Source organism: Camelus bactrianus, chromosome 30, assembly GCF_048773025.1.
Source record: "Camelus bactrianus isolate YW-2024 breed Bactrian camel chromosome 30, ASM4877302v1, whole genome shotgun sequence".
Classification (NCBI taxonomy): domain Eukaryota; kingdom Metazoa; phylum Chordata; class Mammalia; order Artiodactyla; family Camelidae; genus Camelus; species Camelus bactrianus.
This window is the reverse complement of record NC_133568.1, coordinates 18,714,559-18,729,778: the sequence shown is the minus strand read 5'-3', so window position 1 is coordinate 18,729,778 and position 15,220 is coordinate 18,714,559. Positions and strand designations below refer to the sequence as shown.

General features: G+C 37.1%; 1 long non-coding RNA gene across 2 annotated transcripts in view; it reads left to right on the top strand.

The window, feature by feature from the left end:
• The window catches only part of LOC141573285 (uncharacterized), a 411,281-nt gene extending 398,570 nt beyond the window's left edge, over positions 1-12,711 (top strand). Inside the window, exon 10 of one of the 2 annotated variants that reach the window (XR_012503341.1) lies at positions 11,690-12,711. This is a non-coding gene — a long non-coding RNA (uncharacterized LOC141573285). Of the gene's footprint in view, positions 1-4,171 lie in introns of both variants that reach the window. The other variant, XR_012503340.1, reaches the window with a different exon arrangement.
• The last annotated feature ends 2,509 nt before the right edge of the window (positions 12,712-15,220 follow it).

Sequence of the window (15,220 nt, the reverse complement as noted above, 5' to 3'; positions counted from 1 at the left end):
ATTACTGATGGGAGAAATAAGCACGAGATTTCTCAGACTGAGAGAGGACAATAGGACAATAGGTATCTCCACTCCGGGTCTCTGCTGGACCCTGCTCTTAGGTATCTTTTCCCATCACTGATCTTAATGTATATCCTTTTGCTCTAATAAACCGTTACCACGAGTATAACAGCTCTGCTGAGATCTGTGAGTTCTTCTGATGACTTACTGAATCTGAGGGTGGCCTTGGGGACCACACAGCGTATACTAACCATGACTATAAGCAGGTGTGTTGGATACCGTATCATACATGCATACAGAGGTGTGTGTAAAGAGGGCATATTTCACTAACCAAACTCTGGTCAACCAAATTTATTCATTCACTTGTTCAATATCTGTTTCTTGGGTGTCTGTCCTGGGCCAGGCATTCTTCTGGATACTGGAATAAAGCTGCCAATGTGAACAATCCAAGTTCCTACCCTCATACATTTCAGGGGAGAAACCCAGACAATAAACAAGTAGGCAAATGTGTAATAACTTGAGTTCACACAGTGAGAAGACTGAAAAAAAAATGTTTTAAGTAGGGTCATGGAATATGGCATGTGAGGAGAAGTAACCGCTTGTGGTGGTGAAGCGTGGGGAATCATTTAAGGGTCACCAACTAGTAATAACTGTTACTTTCTAGTAAATGCCTATAGATGTAAAAGATCTAATGTGAAGAAGCTGTTCACAGTTAAACAGCACAAGAGACAGAGCAGCAGTTTGCTGAGGCCTCAAAGAAACCAAAACGACCTAAGTCCACAAAGTGGTACGTCTTTCGCAGGCAATGGAAGACCCACGGCTGAGCTTTCCACTGGCCAAAGAACAGGTGGAAAAGGAACCTGTCATAGACGATGATAAGGTGAAAACAGCTAAAGTTTAAAAAAAGTAACAGCAACGTGCGGGCTGGCAAGTCATGTTAGAATTACAAGGGTTCCCACCACAAAGCACGTCTGCCCTCAGACACCACCGTTTTTCCACAAACCTTCACCAAATACTTGGGAGAAGTGTGTCAGCAGCTGGGACACAGAAGGAGACCTGGGAGAGTCACCCTAGGGCACACTGGCCTCCTCCCCATACAGAGCAGTCACCTACAGAAAGTGGTGGGAGGGCAGGGGATCAGGTAGACTTCTAGCAAAGATGCGCTGGGGGGTTGCTATGAAAAGAGGAGGGCATGATCAGATAACATCCTTCCGAGTCCCCCAGATTTTCAACTGCCAAAAACTGAGTTGGACCAGCAGACTGAGGGGGCCACCTAACAGAATCAGGGCTTCTAATCACCAGAGTCTTGAGGTGGGGTGAGAGAACTGTGAGAAATCCCAGACACCCTCCACAATTTCAGAAACCAAAGCCTGGAGGCACAGAGTAGAACTGAGAGAAATGTGGAAACATTCTGAGCCATCACAGAGTGCAGGGAGGCTGCCTTCTGAAGGAAGAGACAGCTGGACTGTGGGGATCTCCTGTAGGCACAGAAACCAAGAGGAAGGACTGGGCAGCAAAGAGAACACTCCGGTGACCCAGACACTTCACAGCCAGGCTGTGAAGTAGCAAGAGATCTCGCGGGCGGCTCAGCTTTGAAGCACACACAAGACTGGCTAAGTCCCGCCTTGGCCCCAGACCGTGCAGATGGGGAAGTCTCCATCCAAATCCCCGAAGGTCTGAAGTCAGTGGTGAACTGACTCAAATACAATAAGCAGCAACGCCCGACCCAGATGAACTGCAGATCCGATGGACGTGCAGAAAGTAAATGTCATTTGATTTACTGTCTACATTTTTATATGCAAACGCCAGCATGCAACCACAATTACAAAATACACGCACACACAAATAGAAAATGTGACATACACACGAGATAATAAATAGTCTAAAGAAAGAGACTTGGAGATGCTCAGTTGCTGAAATTATAACAGTGGTTTTAAACAACTATGAAAAGTGCCAAAGGATCTATTGGAAGAAGGGATAACATTCCTGAAGAGATGGTGATTTCAGGAGTGTGGCAGCTCTACAAAGGAACCATATAGAAATGCAAGAAATAAGATATATAGTATCAGATCTGAAGAATTTATCTGGTGGATTAAATAGAAGACTGCTTAGAATCAGCGTACTTGAATATGGGTCAATCCAAACTAAAACACAAAGTGAAAAAAAAGAGTTCAAAAGCACAGAAAAAAAGCATTGATACTTGTCAGTACTTTTGGTCTAAGATTCTTGTAATTGGATTCCCAGATTAAAAGGGAGAAAATAAGTTACACATATTTGAAAAGAAAATGGCTGAGGATGTTCTGAAATAGAGAAAAAATACTGATCCACAGATCCAAGAATCTCAGCAAATTCTGATCAGAATTCAAAACAAAACAAAAACCTCGACAGGCAGCCAGCCGCAGAATTCGATCCACGGTTGTTGAGTCCACGGATGCGGAATCCGTGGATACCAAAGGCTGACTGTACCACACAACTTGAGATCAGGGACTTGAGCATCCGCGGCTTTTGGTATCCATGGGGGTCCTGGAACTAATCCCCCCGCAGATACCCAGAGACAATTATATAGTCAAACTCTTGAAAACCAACAACAAATAACAGATACTAAAATCAGCCAGAAATATATTACATACAGAGATCCAGTTCAAAGGAATCGGGAGTTGATCTGGGTTTGGGTTTCACTGTTGCCACTGTCCTGTTCACGGCGCTGCACACTTAGACGTCCAGTGCCGCTCTCACCTGTGCTGAGCGCAGGGCTTGGTGTAGACGGGTTTTCTGTTTTCCTGCTCCACGGCTTTCGGCAGTCCCTGCGCACCTGTGCCGCATAGGGGTTCTCTCCTCATGCTTTTTCTCCTTCCCCATTTTCACTCAGAACCATTTTTCTTACCTGGTCGGCCTCCATTTTAGGCAGGTTCTGCTTACCTGGCTGGCTCTTGGGGATGAAACTTTGTCAGCGTGCTCAGATGTGGATCGGTGACGTGCCTGAGGCTCCTGTTCCTCCTCCAGTGTTAGCAGACCCCTGCTGGAAATGGATGCAGAATCCTGAACCCACCATGGTTCTGGGTCCCCCTCCCAGGGGCAGGAGGTTTTCTCTAAGCCATTGATCTTTGCCTGTATCCTGAGTAAGAGCTCTTTTTACCCTCATCCAAAGACAGAAGGGGTTTTGCTTCTATTTATTTCTCATAATTAATTTTTAATCAGCCCTGGGAGTTCAGTGATTGCTACCTATATCCTAGAGTTTTAAAGTTCATGCTTCATAGCAGAGAACAGTCAAGGAAATTTGGCAGGATTTTCTGTCTGTGCCCCAGCAGCAGTCACCTCCACCCATCCCTGCACCACGAAAGGGGGCCCCTCTCGTCTCCTACCATGCACCTAGTCTTTCTCTTGAGCACCGATGGAGAGCTACTCAAAAGAGATTGTAAATGAGCATGAACTCCGTTGATCCAAGGATGTTAGCTCTTCTGATCTGAGGCTAGCCCATATTTGTTCTTTCAGAATGGGTTATATGTAATTCTAGCCAATTTTTTTCTTACTTGTTTATACGGCATTCACATCTTTCTTCTGTTCTCTGAGATAAAACAGTTCCTGTGTCCTGTGTCTCACTGAAAAGGATTCTCTCTCTCAGGGATGTAGTTTACTTGACTTGCGACTTTAACCTTCTGATGAGCTCAATACAAAGTAATGATTTTGTAGATAAGCTGGCTTTTTTTCTCTCATTGTTAGTTTGAAAATGATATTCTCTTGAAGCTTTCTGCATCTTAAGCAGAAGCAGAACTCACAGTGTTTTTATATGTTTATTTACTCTAGAGTAAGAAGCAATCTGTTAAGATGTGGTACATTCACAGCATATAAATTCTCCTTGTCCCTGCTCATACCTACTCGGGTGTTACTAGAATTGGGCAAGCATTTTGTAATAGAAAGAGGGATGTTTCTGAACCTGGGCTAATTTTTTTTTTTTGTAATAGTAGAGCTAGACTGTGTGGCATTCCCACATATGTGGCCTGAATTAGATGAACAAGTATATAATATGTTAATCATTGCTGGACAGAAATAGTATCTATTATTAAATGCTTGTATTAGTGCTTATTTTTAAGATGATATGGAATAGCAGAGAACAGAAACAAGCCAAAAAATGCCTCACTTTTTTTTCTGCTTTCATCTGCTTTATTTCTAGAATCACAGCTTCCGTGTGGGGGTTAGTAGCCATTTCTTCGCTCCCTCAACAATGCGCTTGACAAACGTTCATACTCTCTGCCCTTCTGGTTTTGGGTGGTGGCAATCTCTGGAAGGTTGAAAATGACTATTCGTATTGGCCATTTCAGGAAGAAGGACTTAGCTGCCCAGTTTTCTGCTCAGCATAGATGTTGTTATTTTTTTAAACCCAGAACAGTGGGGCAAAAAAGCTACGTCGTATCATTACCTCTCTTTCAAGAAAGAACTAAACGTCTGGCTCACAGTAAACATTTAACAATGAAGGAAGGATAACTTCTGATTATGATTGTTAATTGGGATCCACACATCTTATAATCAATGAATTTCTCCTCCAGCCCCAGATGTTAGCAATGGCTAACTGCCACTCGTCGACAGTGTTCATCGCTCTTCCATTTCTTTATTGTTTTTCAGTGGGAAATCGGGAGAAGCTGCCTGAGGGACCATTATCTAGATAAAAATGTTAGCTACAAATTCTGTATTTATTTTATTCTGATTTTTGGACCTAATTCAAGTGGATTTTATTTAGCTTTATGAGTTCCTGTAATCTGTGGCCACATGACCCACTTCTGTAGTTTACAAAATGCATGGAGTAGGGAAGTCATTTAACCTTCCCTTTTAAAATTAATGCGCTTAAAAATACATCTTTATTTATCGAATTTTTCTTTCAGGATCAAATGAATTTACAAATACAGGAATTTTCACTCATTCCTTAACTAAATACATAATCGCTAAGTGTCTGCCTCTTCTAGGGCTCTTCATGGACTGTATTAGGGCTTAGATCCGTTGTATGTCAAGCCTACCACAAAGTAGGTAGAAGCTAATGTTTTGACAAATTAATCAACATAATTATAATACAAGGATAATCACAAGTAGAATATACAGAAAAATGGATTTGTAACAATTTTAATTTTTGTAAAATTTAGTATAGAACCATGTGTGTAGTGAAAAACTCCACGTTTGATGTAGTTGACTGCTTACCTGGAAATGGAAAATTGGTCCTCGTGTCCTTGAGCCTGTTTCTTCCAGTTCCCACCTGTGTGATCTAGGCAAACTGCCTGTAAAATAAAAAGAATGTTTGTGTTTATTAATTGTAAATTTATAATATATAATTACATAAATTAGATATGTATGTTCTATATGTACATTTATAAAAATAACATTTGTCTTCGTGGTATTTTAGCCTGAGGCTATAGGTTCTGGGATAGGCTCACTGTAGATAAATTACTTCCTAAGTGATTTGATTCTTTTTTCTTTTCTTTCAGGTACTTAACGTGTAAGATGTGAGAGTGTTGTACTGTACACATTCTGTTTAGAAAGACTGATGCAGTCTCCGAACATCAGATATTAAATACATTTTATCATGTTTAATTAGTCAATTCAAATACTCCAAAAGTATTTTTAAACCATTAATATTATCAAGTAGGCTAAATAGTAATTAGTGTAATATAGTAATTAGTGTAAATTACAATAGTAATTTAACTTAAACATAAAATAATGTGACATTTTAACCTAAAACATTTCTAAAATCAACCAAACCAAGAAAAAGCAAGAGCAAAATAAGTTTTTTTCTTAAACTCCTAATCCTTCAGATTTTAGCTCATATTTAATATCCTCAGAGAAAATGTAAAGCACCTCTGGGAAAACCCAGCGCCTCCTAGTAGGTATTTTCAAAGTACTCTACTCCCCCGTAGTCATTTTTTTCATGTTTCATTTTTAAATTTTTTTAATTCTTTATATGATTTTGAAAGATTACTTTCTATTTGAAGTTAATATTGGTTATATTCCCTGCGTGGTACAATACTTCCTAGAGCCTGTCGTACAGCCAGTAGTTTGTACCGCCCACTCTCCCACCCCGATGTTGCCCCTCCCCCATCTCCCCACTGGTAACCACTAGATTGTTCTCTGTATCTGTGGGTCTGCTTCTTTTTTATTATAGTCACTATTTGATGTATCTTTTTAGATTCCACATATAAGCAATATCATACAGTATTTACCTTTCTCTGACTTATTTCACTAAGCATAATGTCCTCCAAGTCCATCCTTGTTGCCGCAAACGGCAAATTTTCAGACTTTTTTATGGCTGAGTAGTATTCCATTGTGTGTGTGTGTGTGTGTGTGTGTGTGTGTGTATTACACACCACATCTTCTTTATCTAGTTATCTGTTGATGGACACTTAGATTGTTTCCATATCTTGGCAATGGTAAATAATGCTGCTATGAATGTTGAAGTGCATCTGTCTTTTTGATTTAGTGTTTTTGGGTTTTTTGGGATCTACACCCAGGAGTGGTATTGCTGGGTCATACAGTAGTTCTATTTTTAGTTTTTTGAGAAAACTCCCTACTGTTTTCCACAGTGGCTGCTGTACCAAATTACATTCCCAGCAACAGAGTAGGAGGGTTCCCTCTTCTCCACATCCTCGCCAATATTTGTTATTTGTGTTCTTTTTGATGATAGCCATTCTGACAGGTGTGAGGTGATCTCTCATTGTGGTTTTGATTTGCATTTCCCTGGTAGTAAATTATTTATAAATTTCTGGTTTTCTCTTCCTTGTGAAGATGCAAACTTTGTAAGGAAGGTGACCATTTAGGTCTTATTCATTATTGGTTTTTCAGCTCTTAAAATAGTGTCTGGAAGACAGGAGACCAGCTCAATGCATCTATTCAATAAGTATTTATTGATTTGAAATGTAATTAAATTCTCATTTTCCATTATAAATAGCACCATATTATGATGCTATTTTATCCTGATGCCAAAAATTACCATCCTTGATTCTAAGGTCATGCTACTAAAGCTAATTTCTTGTAGTAAGCTTCTTCCCAGGTAGGTCTGTCTACCAGGAAAGAATGCACTGGTGTCAGTGATTTCAAATATTCCAGTTTCTTGACAAATTCACCTATTACTGGAAAAAATTTTAAAGGCTTGCAACATTTTTGGTTTGGGGAATCAGATGATTGAGGCAGAATTAGTATCCACAAAGGATCTGAGTGAATTGAACATGATATGATGATTGAAAACTAAACAGATTAGTATTACTTTGTGTCTTAGGAGAATAAACAAATGGCATAGGAACTTTGTTTTAAAATGAAAAAAAAGTGTAACCTACATCCAAAGATGAAATGTAGAAATAATGTAGCAATAGACACATAAGTTCATACCTTTCTTTAAATTTTTCATATTTTCTCATTAGTTGGTTAGGTTTTTGCTTTTAGCCCTCAAAATATTTTAATAATGGTATAATTCCAGTAAAATCTTTTGTAGGTGGGGAAATTGAATTACTATAATTTGGAGTAAAATTCTTTAAATTACTATTGTTTCATATCACTTGAAAAAGTTAGTTATGGATATGTCACTGGCATTAATTATGTTAAAAAATAACATTTACTGTTGCATATTATTTTTGCCCTATACAAAAAAGTAAAGGATTTTTACATATATGCATATGTACATATAATATTTATTTTAATTTTTGAACATTTTTGATTTCTAAACATTTTGTTGTCTAATTTCTAAACATTTTTGTTGTATTTCTAAATAAGATGCTATATGTGAAATTCATTTTCAATTAATTCATATTTTATTAATTTCACCCATAGGCATAAATATCATAATAATTATGAATAAAGCAGCTCCAGATAAGATAATGGTGTATTCAGTCTGAAAGCAGATTGTATTTTGCTATGAAAACATGACAACAGTATGGTTCTAATTACGTCCTATATTTTAGAGCATGGCAGACGGCCAATGAACTGCATTTTTTTCTCCTAAAAGGATATAATCAAATAAATGGTAGATGAAGCTTTTGTTGCCTCTTGGATATGTAAATTAAGCATACTATTTTAACAAGTTATTTTGTCATCCTGATAAATGGAAACATTGATTTTCAAGACTAATTATACTCACTGTTTTTAGAATAAGCAGGGGCCTTTGCATTGTGTAGTTTTGCAGAGCCTCAGAATTAGACAGACAGGTTCTCTACAGGTCAGGCCGCCTCAGAAGATGCCCAGGATGTTTACATACAAGTCATCTTGGTAAATCAGCAGTTTACCGTGGGGCCATTTTGCATTTGGAAGTCAATTGGAACTGTCTTCTTAGACACACCTTCCCAAATGTCAGTGCAAGTCTCCCTCTGTAAACAGGCCACTAATTACTAATACATCTTTAGTGGTAAAACAAGTCTGGACCTTTATTAGTCCTCTGAGAGGCACTGTTCCTCCAGCATAAAAATATTACTTTTTGTTGACCTAGTAAAATGTTTTGTGAGTCTATTGAGATTCATTGAACAAATCTGTTTTATGCCAAATGGTTTCAAAGAGAGTCCCAAGGGACGAGTTTAGCACTTAGGTTTTGAAGTTATCCGAAGAAATATAGAAATAACAGTCCTTTCCAAAGGAAGAAGTATATAACCAGGTACTATAAAACAAAATTATATTTTATACTCCTGATTTTCAACTACAAGGAAATTCAGTTTTTTTGTGGAACACAGGAATATATCACCTAGAGTAAAATTTCTGAACTGTTTTTTCTTAAGCATTTAGGGTACAAGTCTGTGAACTGGAATTTAGTATCAAGAATAAGTGGAAAATATACATAACCTATAAATTTGTGTTCAGGTCTCACATTTGTGGATATCAGGGCATGCTTAGAGCATTAAATTTAATAGGTAATAGAAAATAGAGTCCCCTTTCAGTGTTCCTTACTCAGAATTTTGCTCAAGAAGTAGCTTTCTAATTTAAAAAGACTGTCCGCCTATGGTCGATTCTGGACAGCACCCGTCACAGTGCTGTTTACCTGAACTCTCTTCCTGAGATGTCAGTTTGCCACCACTAAAGTTGATATATACCTGCTGGAGAAGAGGCCAAGTGGAGAAAGGAATTGTGTACCCACAACAGCATATGCGCAAGCCTTCAAAGACTCAATGACAAGCATCTTCTAGGCTTGGCAGCTGCATTATGGCTAGTGGCAGTGGATATACTTACAAGATTCAAATCTGTACTCTTTATATTAAACTGCAACAGGAGATCTTTGTTCTCCATTTCCTTGTTTCCCCAGTCTTGGGATATACCTGGACAATTAGTCATCAAATTAGAAGTCACAACTGGAGAAGTAAAACTCTAGTTTAACAGATTTTTATCATTTTTATTTTTTCCATCCTCAACGCTAGTTAAAGATGTAATTTACCTATACATTTGAAAAGATGAATTAAACATGCCTCAGTTACATGTTCTATAACTCATAGAAAGGTGAAATAACATCTGTAGAAAATCAATTTCATGAGGCACTGCATCAGGGATTCCATATGTATTATTTTCCTTAATCTACACAGCAGTCCTGTGAGATTGGAATTTTTGTCCTCACTTGACCAAAGAAGCTGAGGGTTACAGATGTTAGTAACTCACCTGTAGATATGACCCTCTGCTACCAAGCTGGAAAGCTAGAATTCAAGCAGGATTTGTCTGATTTAACGTCTGTGCTCGTTTCATAATCTGAGCAAAAGAATTTCAGGATTTTAAGTATGAAGTGGAATTCAGTTACCCAGTACAATTATTCATTTGATGCTTAAATTGCCTATAAAGTAACTCTTTTAATTAGTCTTCAGCTAATGTTTAAAGATTGCTAATAATAAGAACTTTTAAGATCTATTATGTTAGCAACTTTTAAATTTGCAGTACAGTATTATTAACCATAGTCATCATGCTGCACATTACATCCCCCAGGACTTATTTAGCATTTTATATTGTGATCATTTTGCAATATATACAAATATCAAATCATTATGTTGTACCCCTAAAACTAATATATGTTATATGTGAATTATATCTTAATAAGTAAATAGAATGAGTATAAATAAAAAGTAAATTGGGGACTAAAACTTAAAAGAAAAGAAATGGCTTATAATAAGAAATTGTGGCCAGTTTATTTAGCTCAAAAAATCCTATTGCTGTCCTGTCCAACATCTTAGAAAATAATCTAAATTAAAATTAAATTAAATAAAAATTCAGTTCCTCAGTCTCACTGGTCACATTTCAAGAGCTCAGCAGCCTCAGGTGGCTAACGGCTGCCATACTGGACAGCATGCGTAGACACACATGCAAACATCCACACGTACATATGTGTTCTGTCTCTATATTCTTTAAATGTACTCACACATGAATGCATTAATATATTAAGCAAGTTTGAGAGGAACTGTTCTGAGCAGTCTTAAATCCAGTTAATTGATTAATAACCTTGTGACAACTCTTAAGCACCTTCTAATACTCCTATGGCTTGAAGAGCACAGTTTGAAGTGGATTGTTTCAGAGAAATTATTATCAACATCACTATAACAGTTACATTTAATTATAAACCGTCAGAGGTGGAATGGAGTCCAAGATCATCTCATTCAGTCACCTCATTTTGCCAAAGAGGAGACTGAGGTGCCAGCCGGTGAGGCCATCATCCACTTCAAAGGCAACAGCTCACCTGTTTTCCTGTTTGCGTAAAGCCTATTCACCACACACGGGAAAAAATAAACTGAGGTTCCTTAATTGAAGTCTATGAATTCAGTTAGGACATAGATCTGCTGAAATTGTTTATATTATTCTTGTTATTTATTGTCTGTTATCAAGGGGGATGACCCATAGATCCACATAAATATCATCATAACATCAAAGCATTTCTAGGAGAGAAAAAAAAAAAAAACACAGTAAGACTACTGTGACCCAAATGGTACATGCAACACAAATTTTCTACATGGTTATACATCAGGTTTTAAAGGACATAGTGAGATCAAAAATAGTAAGAAGTGGGCAAGCATCAGAACTGATTCATAAAACAGTTCACCCTTGAGGGAAACTCTTAATTGAATCGAAAACACCACATTAAATTAAAATAAACATCTGCATATTTGATAAAGAAACTATAGACTTTTTGTTGTAAACGCTGTAGCGTATATCTGGTTAAGAACAACTTTTAGACTTTAAGAAATAGCACAGATTTTTTTTACTTCTTATAATAAAACCAACAAGAGAATTGGAAATCTTAAAGCAATTCTTGGCAATGATCAGAAATGTTCTTTACTTTTTATTCTGATTTTGATGATGTGTAAAACCCAGAGAACAAAGAATGTTGTGTAAATACATAAAATGACCTTCATTTTAATCCCCATTATTATGGATATGCAATATTTATTTTTTTTAAGCTTAATCATTCATAAATTGTTATTTTGATTTTGGTAATCTTTTGTAGAATCTGAAATACTGATACAACAAAAAATGTTATGCCAATTATGAAATTTTTCATTATTTCTAATGCTATTAAGAGCCTGTCCATGTATTTAATATCAAAAGACTGAAACCTGTTCAGTGATGGCTGAATTTTTCAGTGTTTTAGATAATTACCATTTTTAAGTGATTATTCTCCTGCAGGAAAATAAATTCTATTTATAAAGCTTTTTTTTCTTGTAAAACGTGACATTGAAATAACTTTCCATTTCGTGAACAGTCCTGAAAAAAAGCTGCTGGAGCACAGAAGACATCTGACCTGATATCTTAAATGAAACTTTGTGTCTAGGAATGCAGTGCAATCAGAAAGCCCATAATAAGCACTCTGGTACCCAAGGATACTTGCCTCATAGCCCAAGAGGAAATGCTGCCAAGTGATCAGCATCTGAAAGTGTGAATGCACTGCTTCCTTCACGTGATGCTGTGAAATGGCTTTCTCTCACCAAAAAAAGTAACACAATTATCAAATTTCATTGAGACCCAGATGGGAGAAGATGCGTCTACACAGGATGATGATCACTTCTTGAGTTCGGCGGAGAACTGGCTCGCTGGCACTGGGACTCGTGTCTGGCAGAGACGGACAACAGCGAGTGTGTGGGGTCAGCAGCACGATAATGACACATCCATCCTTGGATAAGACCTGCGACTTGGCTATTTTCTCTATCCGTTATGTAATTAATGATGTATTTAATCTGATCATACAGTAGAAATATGTGTGTGCATGTATGAGTATGTGTATGCTTATGCAAACAGAATTTTGCTTATAGATTATAAACTAAATTACCCTAACAAATGACTAAGCAAACTGTGGAGTAATTTTTGTAAAGAGGTTAAAAAGATTCATTGCTTCTAGGTAAGTTTAAATACAATTTCTTAGGGCCAATTGTGGGATTAAAAATCACTTTGCTCTATATTTTACTTAATCTCTTGCTCTGGCCCTTAGGGGAAATGTTAATAAAGACTTCAAAATTCACAACTGAATAGCCCCAAGGGACACAGATGCTGGACACAAGGTGGACAATGTTTTTGTTATCTCTCACAGCATCTTTTAATAGCTGTTGGTCTTCAGTGACATCTGGGTACCTGAAATGTTCAAAAAAGCTACTATGCATGGTGGAAATGTTCCTTTTCTGGCATGCAGTTATTTTTTTATTTTTGTTTTTATTAACAAATATTAAAACATTTTAAATGTCATGCAGACTGCAAGGAATGTCTTGAATCAATAAATATTCCATCCACAAATATACTTTTGCTTATGGGTGTGTAAGCTTGATTTGTAACTTTGTAATTTAATTATTTCTGTGGTTAGGAATATTTGACGTAAGATCTACCATCTTAACAAATTTTAAGTACAACATATAACTGTATATGCACATGTAATACATAACTATATATAGTTATAACTGCATAGCTATGTCTAGTTATACATAACTGTATTTAAGTATTAGCTGTAGACACTAAGCTGTATAGTGGATGTCAGAATTTGTCTTACATAACTGACATTTTGTACCCTTGACCATCATTTCCCCACTTCCCCTGCCCCCAGCCTCTGGAAATCACCATTCTATTCCTTGTTTCTGTGAGTCTGAGATCATACAGTATTTGTCTTTCTATGCCTGGCTTATTTTACTTAGCATAGTCTCCTCCAGGTCCACCTATGTATAGCAAATGGAAGAATTTCTTTTTTTAAGGCTGAGTAATACTCTATTGTCTGTATATATCACATTGCATTTATCCATTAATCTGCTGATGGATATTGAGATTGTTTTCGTATCTTGGCTATTGTGAATAATGCTGCAATGATCATGGGAGTGCAGGTATCTCTCTGAAATACTGATTTCAGTTCTTTGCATAAATACCCAGAAATAGGATTGCTGTATCATATGGTATTTCTATTTTTAAGTTTTTGAGGAAACTCTGTAGTTTTCCATAAAGGCTGTACCAATTTACATACCCATCATTTGTGTACCAAGATTCCCTTTTCTCCGCATCCTCTCCAACACTCAGTATCATTTGTTTTTTAAATAATAGTGGTCCTAAGAGATCTGACGTGGTATCTCATTGTGGTTTTGATTTGCAGTCCCTGATGACACTGAGGAAATATCCTTAGAAAAACTGAATGACTTGTCAAAGTTCAGAGTCACTAACTGGTGGAATCAAGTTAAAGCAAGGTTATTTACCTCCAAAGACTGGCTTTTGATCAATGCTCCCACATTTTTGTGATTTTTTTCAAAAAAGAGAGAATCATGTTTAAAAGGATGACACCAGGAAGATTCTTACTTTGGGGATGTACACAGTGAAATTCACCCAAGAACAACTAAATTCAACATTCTTAAATATTCGAGAATATGATGCATTAAGATTCAACCCAGACTCTATTATCTATCCACCAGTTACCCAAGTGTTTCACAGATACCAAACTGCCTACAACCACAGGCCTGAAAATCCTAATTCATAATAAAATTTGATTCAATTACTAATGTAGTTAGATAGAGATTTTACAGATTAGTATAACTTTAAAACTTTAAATCAAGATCGTTACACAAATTAGTGAAATGAACCTTAAGTGACAGACTTGCTCAAGATTAACTAATTTTCCTTCCCAATTACACTTCTCTCAAGAAACAAGAAAAATTGTAGGAGTTCTGGAAACGAAAGTTTCATATTTGAAGTTTGCTCATTGCCCCAGAATCACCTTCAGGTGCTTTACTGAAGATGGAAAGTATGTTTTCTTCTCTTCCTTGTGCAAAATCATGGGAAGTTGTAAAATCAGGTTCTTATGGGCATCAGACAGGCCATAACCAGGAGAAGCTATGTAAAATTATCAGGGTTAACATCAGAAAATAGAGACCAGCCAAAAAATATTAGTTAGTTCCAAGGCCATGGAATGCAATGCACTAGTGGATACAAGACAAAAGGCTAAATCTGAAAATCTGAGGTCCGGTCAGAATTAAACAAATATAAAGGTCGAGCTAGAACAGGACTAACTCTGAGTGGTTCTGGTTCCAGAGAGTTCATAAGGTATGGTATTCCTGCTTTCTAGCTCTGCATTTATCTGAGAGTGGGGTAATTTCAGAATAATGGATAAAATCTAATATTTGTTGAGAAATAGGAAATAGATTTTATCACCCAAGAAGTTTTTAGATGCATGTCTGCTGAGTTTTCACATCTAGCCATATCCTACCTGTATTGTCAGCTGGAACCCAGAAAGTCCCTTATATCCAGTGGTCTTAGTGTGGGGATTTTCTTATAAATTCCAGACACTTCCAGGATAATATTTCAGTACCGTAGCTCCTGCTACACACACTTTGCTAGACACCCTCGCAACTGTACACAATTTCCCTCCAGCCCTGCTGGAGATCCATTCAGAAAACAACCCACAAGGACAGCTGGTCTACAGGCCACCTTGAATGTACCCATCCACTGTATCTTTCTGCGTGCTTTGTACTTCGGTGGGTATGCATAAAGTGCAATATTATGAATGTCTGCTCAATAGGTCAGGTATTGACTGTAAGTCATGGCAAGTAAGTGCTAAACCCATCCCAATAATTTTTCTGCCTAAATCAATAGGCACTGGCTATTTTAGAACAGGAATCAATAAGAGTGACAGATTTCAATGCCATTGGTAGGAATATATATTAATACAAACAACATGCACATTATATTTGACCCTGTGGCATAGAAGGCAGAAAATCAATACCTGTATATCCCAGCTTGGATTCAGTTCTCTTCTTGGAATATGCTAATTAAA